Genomic DNA, 13,623 nt, shown 5'->3' with positions numbered 1-13,623 from the left:
GGTCGTCCTAAAACTCTCAGTCACCTATTCCCAGGACTCACAGCCATTAATAGCATATATTTCACCATCAGCTCTGGATGGTAGCCAATTCTATGGCCCTTAATTGTGAAAAAACAGAGACCCTAGTTATTGCCTCAAGTCACATGTTAAAAAAAACTGGTCCCAGAGTATGTTAACTTCACCATCGACAACAGTACCATTCCGGTAGCTAAGTGTGTGAAAACTTTGGGTATCAGGCTGGATGCCGAACTGTCCATGAGACAGCATGTTTCCAAGACTGGGGCGTCAAGCAGCCTCATCAATAAACTACTCAGTGACATCCGTCCCTTTCTTTCACACAAAATATGTCCTTGCTGGCCTCAGCCCTGGTTAACTCACAGCTTGATTATTGTAACAGCTTGCTGGCCGGTACATCCCAATCTAACTTTTCTGCCCTTCAAGTGATCCAAAATGGGGCAGTAAGAGCTATCCTAGGTCTCACTAGACGACATCACATCTCTGAAGCAAGAAGGGAACTGCACTGGTTGCCTGTGAAGCAATGTGTCTCTTATAAGATCTTAACCCTAACCCACAAATGCCTGACCCATGAGGCTCCTATCTCTCACAGAGCGCCTGAAGACCTATCTGCCATCGCGCCCGATTAGGTCTCAGGACCAGACCAGACTCATCCAGCCAAGATTCAGGTTGGCCAGATTTGGTAGGGACAGGCTTTGACGTCCAAGCCCCTACCTTCTGGAAATCTATCCCTTCTGAATTAGAAAAAATTCAAACAACGAATGAATTTAAAAAAAGGCTAAGGACCTTCTTGTTCAACTGTCCCTCAATCTAAGCCTGATTCACTGCTGCCCCTCTGACTCTGATTCTCTTTCGTTGTCTGTCTTGTCTGTTCTTTGTGCGCCCTGGGGCCTTCGGGCGAGTTGGCACGTTACCAAAAGTTAAAATAAATAAACCCTTTATGCAATGAACTCCCTCTTCTGTGCACATGCTCAGCATTTGCACCAGCTCTCATTCACAGAGCAGCAGTCCAACCTACTACGCCGACACGGTGTGGGTGGCTGGTGAGCTGGATTAGCCTTTGTGAGCGCAAATGCACTCCACAAAGATCTGTGTTTTCCATTATTTGACTGCGCTTGCGTGTACCTCCAACTGTATCACTAGGCATTTACACGGTTCAATGAAGCAGTGATAGTTGGCACAGCCCCGGGTGTGCTGCCTGGATCTAAAACAGGGGAAGCCCCTTGCCGTGCCCTCTGAAGGGCCACCATCTCCTCATAGGCAAACATGCCACCAGCCGTAAGCCAACCCTTGGCAGATCAAGGAAAGCTGAATAGCAGCAAGTTGTGTCACCAGCATAAAGACCATCCAACAAGATCCCCAATTCAGTCAATGCAAGCACATGTGTCTTACCCACAAACCCCAAAACAGCAGGGCCATCTTAATCAATTTGGGAGCCCTAGGCACAGACAGCTTTGGGACTACCTCCACCAAACAAAGAAATAAAGGGATCCATAATATCTGGTCAAGTACCCCTTGTCAGGATCACAAAACATAGCTTAATGTGTTGCCTCACAGCATACTCCCTGCCAGTCCCCTTACCCCCCCTGCTTTAATCAAAATGATAAACAAGAAGCATTTCAAGGCCAACATTAGCAGTCCATGATGAGGATTCTGTGTTCTGGCCTAGATACAGGGCACTTTTCATCAATATTTGCAACAAGAAAGGTACTCCGATCATAGTATACATGAAGGCTACAGATCGCATGAAAAAGGTGCACATAATGTAGAATAGACAGACGATTCAGATTAGCTGCCTCCCTGAATGCAGTAGTGCTCAAGTATGGATACAGGAGACCAATGGGAAGCAAGGAGAAAGCTACACATACCATAGATGGTGGATGAAGATTAATCTACAAGGAAGGTGCCCGTAATCCAGACAGATTGAGATTCGTAGAGGCACATGGATTTTACTTAATGTTGCCATTAGAGAGAAAACAACTGCCTGTGGTGTGAATTGTATTAATTCAACCATTATTATAGAGTAAGCAACACCATAACCAGTGAAACAATGAGTGGGGCTTTTTTGAAAATCATACCCTGAGAAAGAAATCACTTTGAAGGGTGACAATTTTGAAAGGTTTATGGATTGGCAATTTTGGCAGGTTAGGTAATACAACATTAAATGAGATGCCCAGGATCACAGATTGGTTGAGAGGTGAAGCTGAGATGTGTCCTCACTTAGCAATTTCTCTACTTTACCACTTTCTTTTCTAGCACTTACCATGAACTAAAATAATCCCATGTTATAGAACTGACAATTTTTAAAAACAAAATGTTATAGAAGCGTATTATACTAAATGAGAATGAGTCTACCTTCATTGCCTCCACCATTAAGGGAAGCATATGCATATAAGTTTCGGCATACTAACTGATGTTATCGTAAAAGCTTTCATATGACTGTCTCTTGTATGTGAAAGCTTCAAAACCGCCAACAACACAGGTGTGTGAAATTGTTTTTATAAACGTGCCGAAAAACCTCTGAATCAAATGAGCAGAACTTAAAGTATGTTTGCCGGAGGCCTGTGATATCTGATCCGCTCTCTTCTGTGTAGAACTTCTTCTACTCAATCCAGCAATGGGCTAAATAATGCCACCAACATGTGAGAAGTCAAATCTTCTCACAGAAGATAACACAGTAATGTCACTGATATTAGATGATTTGTCCAGGATCACTGTTTTGTCTGTTGTCAAAGCCAGGATACATGAATTCCCTCTTTGGTCGCACAGTCTTGAATTTGGCTACCTAATCACCTCTCGGACTATCACTTTATGCTCATCATTGGAGGTTACTGCCTACGTTTTTCAAGTCCCCATGTGAACAAACCAATGTCCAGACAATCACCATACTGAAGCTATGTTAGTTTGTATAGCAACCACTGTCTGGTGCAGGTTCGTTGGTTTGTAGCACAGCATGTGCTAGTATCAGCAAGTACATATACATGCAGGTTTATCAACTTGAGACATAAGAAAGGCTGACTCCACCATGCATACATTTCGTATTGCCATCTTGCATATGAACACATATCTCTGTAATGAGTGCCTAACACACTGAGCTAGCTTTTTAACCATAAAAGCACTCAAATGCATCATTATGCATTTCAACTTTGGCTATTGTAAATGATAAATATAATCCCCAGAAAGCTGGGAATGCCACACGAGTTCTGTCGTAGTGAACACACAAAGAAGGAATACCGCAGTGAACACAGAAATTATTAAAGGATGAATTGATCAAAGCAGAATGTGTACTTGTCAACAACAGACAGTCAAATGACTTAGAGCCTCAGCAGAACATCATAAAATATCCTCACATGTGCCTTTTAAGTGTCGTAAACAATGGGAACTGGCTTCTTTAAGTCAGGCAGCCTTGTGGGGCCCCCCTCCAAGGTGGGGGCCCAGGGCAAGTGCCCCTTTTGCCCTCCCATAAAGACGTCACTGCAAAACAGCATCTACGCTGACCCAGAGAAATGGCTGACATCCTTCCACAATTAAATCTTGACAACCTCGGACACCATGGCACCTTCAGTGCAGAAAAAGGAAACAACAGCAGCTGAGGCAGATGAAGAATGCGTAGAACTCAAAAGGTGCATAGGAGACACAAAATAATCTGGTGCCAATCCGGTGAGACCGCTGAAAAAAACATGTGAAAATCTATGCAAGATGAGAATAGAAGGTAATGTGGAGAAAGGAGAAAGAGTAATTATAAGGGTGAATTACACAAACCAACAATCCTAAACAAGCTGAAGATAACAACCAAGGCCCAACATTCAGTATCCCTTCCCTCAGAACTGGTGGAAAACAGTGTGTCCTCCTCTGCAAAGTTGAAGACATTTGAAACAAATGCGGCTTGCTCCAAGAGTGTCCTACCTGTGACATCAACACCCTTCATGGAGTCCAAATTGAAAGCCTCTTCCTTGCAAGCTGACCCAGGCCCTGCAGTTTTCTTGAATGAAAACCTAGGAATTCTTGTGCCCTCAGTCAGCACCATTCACAATCAGTCTCTTGCCAGAGGTTGTTCCTTTCTCCTCAAGAAAATCCTTGAAAAGATGGTGATGAATCACAAACAAGAGCACACCAAAGAGAATGCACTTTTCGATGACTGATAATTCAACTTAAGACCCCCCATTGTTGTCAACAACTACTCTACTGAACACCAGGGATGAACAACTATTCAAAATCCTGGACTGCAACCACTGAGCAGCGGTGGTCTTCCTAGACGTCTCTGCAGCCTATCACACTGGGGACCACAATATAATGTTACACCTTAAACTGAGAAGAGAAATAGCAAGAACAGCCCTTGTCTAGGTTACCTCTTTCCTCAAAGATGGTGTTGCTGGATCAGAATGCTTTGAAACAGCACCACAAAACGTACAAGATTCAACAAGGATCTGCATTTTCACCATTGCTGTTTATGGTCTGAATGAGACTGCTTGCAACAATCCTGTTTGGGTGCCTGCTCCCACTCCATTAGTGTGATTTGCAGATCCTGTTCCACCCATAGAAAGCAACCAACGCAATGCCACCAACTTCCGGCTGCAGATCCACTGCTGGAGGACCCACAGCTGTGTGTGCTTCAACAGAAGCAATACTAAAATCCTGATTGGCTGCACAAATAAAATTGCAAACCTGCCTATGAACTGGACTGACACTGTGAGCACACTGCCCATCACCAGCGAAGATAACCAGGAATATGGAGGACATCTTTGACTCTTAACTGGCAATCATTCCTCAAGTGAATGTAGTCTTCATGAGTGCTCACTACTAACTACATAGACCTTGTAGAATTCTTCCTTCGCATCTTGTGTCAGCGAAACAGAGCTATGCATTCTAGGGCAGCAGCAAAGACATAGACGGCTTTATTGTCTAGCAAGGCAATGTACAGATCTCCATGTTCACGCTATCAAACGAATCCTGCAACAACCACCCACCAGACTTCAACCTTTATAGGTTACGGTTACAACCCCACACTCAAAAGCGAAACCTACAAAAGACCCTTCCCTCCCAGTCCAGTTCTTTCTGGAAACGATGACAAGTCCATCGTTGACGTATGAGTCTCCACCATGCTCCTCACCTGACAATAATCCTTTTGGAAAACTCCCTCCTGAACGACGATTCAAACTGCCTTTTTCTTTCTCTCACATGGCTGTAACTTTCCACATTTACCTGCTAAATCCCCCAGGTCAAAATGATCTGTACCACGTTACACCTCAGCAACTCTCATAGCTCAACTCAAATGATGCACTTTAGGTCCTGGAAGTGAATTTAAAAGAAAAAGACATATGATGCTGGTAATAAATCAAGCTTTTTTTAAAAAAAGTTTATTGTTGTTTGGTTAACAAGTAACCTTTAACAAACTTACAAAAACGATACAGTACAAAAACACGTTCAAAATTACAATTCAGAATAAAAATTACAATTCAGAATAAATATTAAAGTTCATTCCTACTGGCTAGATGGAAAATAAACGGTAGTCCATTCTAAGCATTAATGTCGGAGAAAAGCACAAATTACAAGATGGGATCACATGACCGATTAGCAAGAGTAAAACATGAGAAATAACACATCTGCACCCACACTAGAAACTTTAAATCAGCAATCACATGTCTCCTTTGCAGGTCCAGTGCTAAACGGATATGCAAAGTATGCATAAGGGTAGACTTTCAGGACCCTAAGTCCTTGAACAACCTGCCTCCAAACCTCAGACTCTAGTAGAACCCTCCCGGTTTCAGGAAACAAATAGAAACCCTCTTCAAGTCCTTAGCAGGAAGCTCAGGCCTACCAGAGGAACAATTGATAGTTAACTTGGCGCTGCCTGCAACAGGACTGGCAAGACCCAGCATCCTACTTCAAGGCCAAGAGCCCCTTCTAGCAGGCGGGGTGAAGTCGCATCGCAACATTTATTCTCTAAACCATGCAACTTACATAGGCGCAGTTATTGCAAATGCCAAGTTTCAACATCATTTAATAGTCCCAGTTTGTACAAATCTACAATATTCCCAGTTCTCACAATCCCATTCCACTTTAAGTTTGCACAATCACAGTAAACATTAGGTTTGACCAAGCGCAGTATGTTCCAAAATAGCAGGATAGAAATATATTAGCAGGCTGATAACTTTAGTTGTCGAAACCCCAAAATGCTTAACAAATAGTCCAAATGTAGAAAAGTAGCCCTAAAACATCAAGCCTCAGAGATACCTTAGAAATTTAAGAAACAAAATGTTGTTGGCAGGAAAGGAGACTCGAAGTCCTTTCCTCAATGAGAAGCGTGCAAGAGTTTGCACGCTCATGTTCTGGAGAAAAAGGCAACGGCGTGCTGAATAGACAACACCCCATGTGTAGAACTTCAGCTGCGAAACAACTCGCCGGCATTGAGGTGGCTTGTGTTCCCATGCAGGAGTCTTCTCTCGCACACAGCTACCCTTAATCAAAAGGCAAAGTAGTACATACAGAATACAGGAAAACTAGGTAAACAATAGCAGGGTGATGGCAATAAGGAAGTCGCCTTTATGTCCCGGAAGCAGTAAGAGAAGGTGACTACTTCTTGCTTTCCTAAGAATTTGTGAGGCTTCATGGTGTATCATTGGTGGAGAAGGGCACACCTGTCACATGTTTTGTGGCATCCTGGACGTTGGTGTTCGGTTTCTTTTTAGAAGCTATAATGGTTAAAGAAAAGTAGAATGCGCAAAAGGAAGCATTCAGTGCCGTCCCATAAAAGTCCCAAACGAACTTGTGTTCTTTCAGGTCTTTCAAAACATTCCTAGACCTACAATTGCAGAAAAGAAATGCACTGGAATGTGAACCTTGTTATCGCTGCGGCTTTGAGGCCACCCACCTTTGGGGTTCCCAGTTTGTGTGCCTACTGTGCTTAATGGTAATTAACTGGATTGGCTACTGCTATTAACCCCTTAAGTGCCAGGCTGTTGTGCAAGTCTATGTAAAAAGGACGAGGTCTAGTGCAGAGGACCAGGCCTATGTCTACACCTCAAGAACTTAAGGCATTTTGGGTCAGTCAGTATCTCTGTGTTCCCTGAAGTGGGAAGCATCTGTCCAGAGCAGTGTGTTGCTCCGGAGAGATGCACCCCATTTAGGGGAACGCAGAGATAATGATTACCTACAATCCCAATCGCTCGGGCTTTATTACATTTCACTTGCACCTTCATATGTCCAGCAGCATCCATTGTATGCACAAGGATAGCCAGATGTTGCCATCACAGAAGCAGATTCAGCCTCAAATGCACATGTATCATCATTATATGCCAGGCATACTATGTACACTCATCGACAGCCAGCATATGCCTATTCAACGGCCTACATTGAAAGAAAATACCTCAGTGTACATTGATGCCATATACAGTGTTGCTTGCTAAATGGTCTTATGCAATGTAACCTGAGAACACAGTGTTACTTCTGTACATTGCTAAACAATATCATTGCACAAATGAGTCTGTTGGCATGTTGAAATGGGCCCCGACCCTGGTCTAGACACAAATGCAGAAGTATAAGCATCAGAAGCCAGAAACAGGATCAGTTGATAGATACAACCACACATTTATTATTTATGTATTGGACATTTCAAGCATGCAGAACAATTTGTCACTGCAGTACACATAAAGACGACAGAAAGGATGATTATAAACGATCTGTGAGTTGGAGAGGGGACGAAAGGGCAGTGAAGGGAGAGGAGACAGATTGATACATTAGCACTGAAAAAGAGAATTGGGTCAATAGGCGAGGCAAAAACAGATACAAGTTCATATTATGTTGGAGATGAGAGCAAGAGTGAGAGTTTTGCTGAGAGTTTTTGACATTCGCTTCCCGAATGATATTCTAGAATCCCAACGTGTACATGGTGTTTTGTTTTGCCGCACGTTGCTTTTGACAAGGACATTATTAATTATAATGATAAATAATTAATTATAATGCGCTTAATACCAATGAGTGGTTTCTAAGCGCAGGATCGGGATTCAAACCTGTGTTTGAACCTGTGTTGCACCACGTTGTCTTGCTCCCAAGACAAACACGTTGCTCCTGAGCTATCCTTCCTCCCCATTCAATACAGTACATGGCATACTTGTTGTTACAGTTAGTTATTTTGAGTATTTCTCAGTTGCCTTGTGCCTGTTGGGAAACTCTTTATACTCTTTGGCAATTGACATGCTATATAGGTGCGCAAGTATAATGACTTCTCACAATAGAGTCCTCAAAGTGTACCAGTGTTGGACTCCTTCCCTGGTATACGAAATACATCAGTTGACTTCTTAGACTGCTTCTTCTCTTCAAAGCAAATGTTGTTTCGCTGTTTATGGCAATATCAACTGTATAATTCTTCAGTGTTTCTTGAGGATTACTTTAACTTTTCTTGAATTAGAATCAAAGGTTGTTACACAAACCAGATGATCAGAAGTTGTATTCTTGTTCTCACGTAATGTCTCTCTGGAGTATAAAGTGACCATTTGAAAGACGTGTATGCAACGCTCTTCCACCTGACCTGAGGCTGTGTCCTAGTCTCTCCAGTTTCAAATGCATCCTGAAAACCTATTTGAATGAAAGTGAACTCTACCGTGCTGTACTTGCCCCTGGTTTCTCCCGCTTGATTCTATTTGCTTTATATGTCTTGTTTTATGTCTTTCTCAGCTCACTCGTGCCTCAGGGCTCATGTTTACAGTGCTTTAGAAATGAAATAAATTAATACATTTGTAAAACAAATTGTGGGGTGTCTAAAAGCTCTTACTTTAGAATTAAATGCAGATGCATTGTTGACAAAATCATCCCTAGATGAACAATTTCTATGAATTCTCTATAGTTGGTTGAAGGGTAGGTTATCGGGTTTACCATGAAATGATAGAATTTAAAAATATGAAAGGAGAAATTATTGAATGTATTTCTTCTTCTAATAATGCGGGGGGAGCTCCCCCACACCCGCACCTCACCCCCTTACCTTAACTAATACCCTTACCCCACTCCACGCCTATATTTGATTAAAAACAACCCAAAATCTCTAAATAAATATGTAAGAAATGTTGGTTATTTCTTCGCTTTTTTTTATTTGATCATTTATATGAATACCAGGTTATTGCACAATGAATAGGGGTTGCATGGGTTTTACACTTTGCACTATTTTCTGTGAATAGAAACAATCCATCTAAGCTACCTTTCTGTCCACAAATTTCTGTTTAATACCTACAGCTCTAACAAGAGGCACATTATTAACAATATTGTGTCAGATCATGGAGCCTTATGATTGCTTCACGGCCTGAAACATGCACTAACCCAGTAGGAACACACATATCCTATTTAAATTTGGCTACATTTCACAGAAGCACAGCTGCACTTAATATTGCACGAAAATGCTGTCAGTTCTGCACTGACAATCATCAGAAAATGTGGTTGGTTTTGATGGAAAATGTAATCTCACTTTCCACTTAACTACAAAGGAAAAACACAGAGTATTTCTATCTACACTGCCCCTGTGTCCCACCAAGACTAGCATCCCATTCTTCTAGCTAGGCCAACCTTATGTAAGGAATTACCATGGACAGTACTGTGAGCTAATCTGGATTTATATTGGGGCTTAGTACTCACTCTGAAATGTTGCTTTCTATTTCTGGTAATCATCCTTGACCTTCTCATTTTGGATTTCCTTAATACTTAAGGCCCCTTAAGCTGCTGTAGACTGGTCCCCAATTGGACTACTCATCTCCTTTAGAATAAGGATCTTCCTTTCTGCAGCCTCCATGCAAATGCAAGCCTTTTGTTGGTATCACTCCTCCAGCCGGCCCTCTCCTTTCCTTTGGTTAATATTAATAACCATAATAATCCTCTCTCTGTCTATGTACATGGTATTTTATAATCAAAATGATCATCCCCTTGGCATGTTCATTGGCCTGTTTTATCCTTAGACAATTATAAAATGGTGTAACCTGCAGGGCTGGGTCTATTGACTCCTAGAATTTAGTTTTTCTCATAACATTTTTCAGAATTGTAATTTAATTAAACAAAAGTCATCAATTTCTATTTCTTGATATGTATACAGGGGTATATTACACATCTCTGTGGCATATTTTTTTAAATTGTATAATTGTAAACCATGTGTATTTGAGATTTACTGAAAGAACATTTTTCTATCTAATACAAACAGTTGGTCTCAGGCTCCTAGCATTTTTTACTTTAAAGTTATTTATTTTGAATTTATTATATTCTGTGGTTGCTTGGAAAGATGTGAAGCTTTTAACTCAGGTTTAACATAAATGCATTTAAATAAATGCCAGCTCTCCATGAAAACTGTATATGGTCGCTCAGACATGTGCATTTAGATGAAAAATAACTAGTGATTTGCATTAACCATGATAACTTGTTTAAGCAAGCTGAGGCATGTATTTCTCACTTGAGGAAAACAACTTGTGATGGATCTTATGACACAACTCATGACTCTGAGAATTCCTGAAGAAGATATGTTCCAGTGCTGTACTTACCAGTTGAAGACTACAGTCTATTTTAAGTGTGGAATACAAACCTGGGATATTCATGAACAAGGCTTCAAAATCTAGAGTAACCAAAAGGTTGGTGATTCGGTTAACTGCAAAATCCTTCACTAGATGGCTAACAGGTAAGGTATCTCTCAGCTAAGCCGCATCAGTTTTGGATGTGGGTTGCAAAAACATGTCTACATATTGTGGGTAATTTTCATTCCCCACATATATTGCATCGAGGGGATCACCTCCATTTGCACTTTTATGCAAAATGGCCCCTCTGTACAATATTCCTAATTTCTACCACTCCGTGGAAAATTAAAGCAATATCCACCTTTACACTTTACTTGTAAATGCCTCCAACAATTAATCATTAGTGAAAGCATTTACAATGGATTCCTAGGAGGCAGCTTCCTTTTACCAGATGGTTGTTTCAGATAGATTTCATAGGTATCCTTTGCAATAACATCAACATGAAAATCCATGCTGGCATTAATGCAACTGCATTTTTAAGGGAAAGCAGGAAAAGGGGGCGGGTATGGTATGTCTGCCCTGCTCCCCAACTCTACATTACACTTTAACAGAAATTAGGTGAATCGGAACAGATGGTTGTAAACACATTTCCCACAATTTTTCCAATCCAGCTGATAATGAAAATGACCCCTATTGACTCAATGGTTCTAGTAAAGAACCACATCTAGGAAGTGTGGGTCTTTCCAGGGAATGTACAAAGTTCCTACCCAGTTTTGGTAAAGTATAAAATGGAAGTGTGCAGTCGAATGAGCAGGTAAAGAAATCATATTCCTGTGTACTGATCAAATGTTTTTTCAGACCTTCAGTAGTCACTTCTCTAATTATTTTTTATTACCAGCAAGCGTCTTGGGATATCTTCTTATAGTGACGTTTGTTATCAGAAGTCTGATCATCATATTCACCATATTCACATATTGCTCTGTATGCATAGTGGTGATGTCACCACTTTCATTTGCTGATTTTATCACAAATCATGATTACATTTGAAATTCCACAGAACTACCATTTCTTCATTTGCTAAACTCTTCTGTTGTACATGCTTTTCTTATAAGAGTTCTGTGAGAAACCAGAAAATGTCTCACCCACTTGTCCCCAGGGATCTGTCATCCAGGTGGCCAGGAAACAGCCATCACTTTTCGATACAGTTCTTGGAGGTGGACCAGTGCGGGAGGATCACCTGGGTGAGGGGTCTTCAGGGAGTGGGAGTGGGACACCGAATGGAGAGATGCGGTATCACCTTCCCTGTAACACCTTTACCCCATCCTACCAAATAGGATATGTAGGAACTCTACCTACTTTTACAACACAAACGCTTTCACACAGACAGCCCACGATGAGGGAAAACAGACTAACTCCCGAGCCGTATACCTGACGTGTCCCAATATAATGGTCAAACGAGGTCAGGCAATTACTGACCATCACACACGACTTCCATTAAGCTTCCCCACAAGGATAAAAAAAGAGCACAACAGCAAACTCTGAGCGCGGCAAAGCACATGAGGAAACAGAAGTTCTGAGATGGCAGTTTAACAAGAGAAGAAAGATGGCAAAACAGAAGGGGATCACAAGGAGGGAAGTTCCCTTGACCTTTTTGACAAGGACCCATTACTTTCCTGAAACCTCAAGAATAGAAAGCGTAAGACCAGGAAAACAGGCTGAAGAATCCTGCATTGTGTGTCAGAGTTACCCGGGGCCCTCCTGCATCAATAATCAAGGTGGGGAGAAGCGTCGGCCGCCGTGGTACTGTCCTTGGCTCCAAGAACAAAGCAGCATCAGTGAAATCAACAGAGCCGGTGAGTTGGGGAGACCGATACAAGACCGGTCTGTGTTGAAGCCAAAGTTGCAAGCAGCAACATTGTATGGTGGGCGCTGGAAAGAACATTGTTAAAACGCGTGTGATAAAGGACGCAAGTAAAGTTGAACTGCTGATGAGTGATTGAACTATTAAAGCAAGATACAATACCCTTGAAAGAGTGGTCCAGCACTGCATGAGTGCTCAGTCGAGTGTCTCTGTAAGGTATCCAGCTTAGAATGGCAAAGTGAAAGTGAGAAAGAGAGCATATGTGTGGTCTTGCAACGGGTTGAGTAAAATCCCAAGCATAGTCTTTGATTTCTGAAGTAAAGAAAGCTTTGATGGTACAGAAAGTGGGTCTGAGCCCAGCGGAGGGAGATCAATTGAAAGCTTTGTGTTAAAGTGGGTCTGAGCCTGGGAGAAGGGGACCTGGGATGAACAGTGCACCCAAGAAGGTTTTGCGTTACAGTGGCTCTTAGCCAGACGGAGGGGGACCCAGAGTGAATCGGAAATCATCCAAGAAGTTGTACATGTGAGATCCTGAGAAGAAAGCAACTTTAATGTTTGTCATGTTGCATCAGGCACCCTGAAATAAGAGACCTTGGATGGCAAAGAGACTTTGGCACAGAAGGCCCTGATGTTGAGGTTTTGAACTGCATCCTCGTGCTAACCTGACTTTTAAATTGACTCTAAGGATTCTGGTACTTGTATTTTTCGCACTTAACTTGTCTTGCAAGTGGCTGTAAACAACTCCCTCCATAGCACAAATCTTCCCCTTGATGGGGGGAGGGGGAAAGCCATGGTTGTGGCTCTCCATTGTAAGGCATGATGGTTTTCTCCCTTCCCCCATCAAGGGTAAGATTTGTGCTATGGAGGGAGTACAAGTACAAGTACCAGAATCCTTAGAGTCAATTAACTTGCCACACCTGAAAAAGAAATGAAGACACGCCTGAAAAAGCAAAGAAACACAGCCTCCCTGAAGATTGATGGAGTCATGAAAACGTGCGTTTGGAGGAGAAGCTAATGCAGGTAAACCTGACTGGCAAAAGAGCGCCTGCCTTGTCACCAATTCTTAAACATTGTTCCAGGAGTCCTGGGCTCAAAAGGCAGCAGCAGCAGGGCCTTCATGCCTTACAATGGAGAGCCACAACCATGGCTTTCCCCCTGCCCCCATCAAGGGGAAGATTTGTGCTATGGAGGGAGTTGTTTCCAGCCACCTGCAAGAAGAACTAAGTGCGAAAAATACAAGTACCAGAATCCTTAGAGTCAATTAAC

This window comes from Ambystoma mexicanum, chromosome 4q (assembly GCF_040938575.1).
Source record: "Ambystoma mexicanum isolate Mex_15411 chromosome 4q, UKY_AmexF1_1, whole genome shotgun sequence".
Taxonomy (NCBI): Eukaryota; Metazoa; Chordata; class Amphibia; order Caudata; family Ambystomatidae; genus Ambystoma; species Ambystoma mexicanum.
The sequence above is the reverse complement of the archived record's forward strand: the minus strand, read 5'-3'. Positions refer to the sequence as shown.